Raw genomic sequence first — 1,594 nt, 5'->3', positions numbered from 1 at the left:
GGCCGCCCGCCCGCCCGCACCGCGCGCCTACTGTGTGTCGGGAGCGCGCCGGGGCCGGGGCCGCGCGCCTACTGTGTGCCGGGAGCGCGCTGGAGCCGGGGCCGCGCGCCTACTTTGTGCCGGGAGCGCGCCAAGGCCAGGGCTGCGCACCTCCAGTGCCCGCACCCCGGAGTCCAGGGAAGCTCAGAGAAGCCCCTGCTGCAGGCCCGCATGTCCCCTTCTGCCTCTTCGGCGCCCGCTCGCCGCCCTGTCCCGGAGCTCCAGAGACTTCCTGCCAGGGCAGAGGTGGGAGCGGCGACCCCATCCCCTCTTCACACTGCGGCCAGGGCCCTGGGCCCGGGTCTGAGTCCGCAGCTGCATGGGCCTTGACTTTACTAGCGGGCTCCGCTGACCCCACCCCAGCCTCTGGCGCTGAACCTGCGCTTCCAGAATAAGGAAGCGGCTGAATTAAGGAACGAGCAGGTTTATTGTTTCCTCACAGTGTCCTGCAGTGCCCTTAATGCCCCTCCTTCATCTGGGCCGGGCTGCTGGGGCTACAAGCGCCTCCTGTACCTTTTCTCTCTCTTTTATTTCAACTTTTATTATAGATTAAAGGGTACACGTGCAGGTTTGTTACATGGGTACATTGCGCGACGCTGAGGCTTGGGGTCCCAACGATCCCGTCACCCAGGCAGTAAGCATAATACCCACCAAGAGGTTCTTCAGCCTAGAGTCCCTTCTATCCCTCCCTGGTTAGCGATCCCCAGCGTTTATTTTTCCCATCTTTGTGTCCATGTGTACTCAATGTTCAGCTCCCACTTATAAGTGAGAACATGTAGTATTTGGTTTTCTGTTCTTGTTAGGTCGCTTGGGATAATGGCCTCCAGCTCTATCCATGTTGCTGCAAAGGACATGATTTCGTTCATTCTTATGGCTGCATAGTATTCCGTAGTATTCCGTCTTATTCTATCGTGTATATGCACCACATTTCTTTCCTTCCTTCCCTCTCTTACCTCCCTCCCTCCCTCCCTACCTATCCCGCTTCCTCCCTATCACCCTTCCTCCCTCCCTCGCTTTCTCTCTCTCTCTCTCTGTCTTGCTCTGTCACCCAGGCTGGAGTGCAATCGTGCAATCTCTACTCACTGCAACCTCTGCCTCCAAGGCTCAAGCAATCCTCCCACCTCAGTATCCCCAGTAGCTAGGACTATAGGCGAGTGCCACCACACCCAGCTAATTTTTTGTATTTTTGGTTGAGACCGGGTTTCACCATGTTGCCCGGCTGGTCTCAAACTCCTGAGCTCAAGTGATTCGCCCGCTGTGGCCTCCCAAAGTGCCAGGATTACAGGTGTGAGCCATTACATCTGACTCTATACTACATATTCTTTATCCAATCTACTGCTGATGGGCACTTAGGTTGATTCCATATCCCTGCTACTGTAAACGGCACTGCAATGAACATACAGGTGTCTTTTTGATAGAATGAATTATTTTCCTTTTGGTATGTACCTGGTAGTAGGAGTGCTGGGTCAAATAGTAGTTCTATTTTAAGTTATTTGAGAAATCTCCAAACTGCTTTTCACAGTGGCTGAACTAGTTTGCATTCCCACCAACAGTC

This window comes from Rhinopithecus bieti, unplaced genomic scaffold (genome assembly GCF_001698545.2).
Source record: "Rhinopithecus bieti isolate Rb0 unplaced genomic scaffold, ASM169854v2 scaffold_16773, whole genome shotgun sequence".
Taxonomy (NCBI): Eukaryota; Metazoa; Chordata; class Mammalia; order Primates; family Cercopithecidae; genus Rhinopithecus; species Rhinopithecus bieti.
This window is presented reverse-complemented; position numbering follows the sequence as displayed.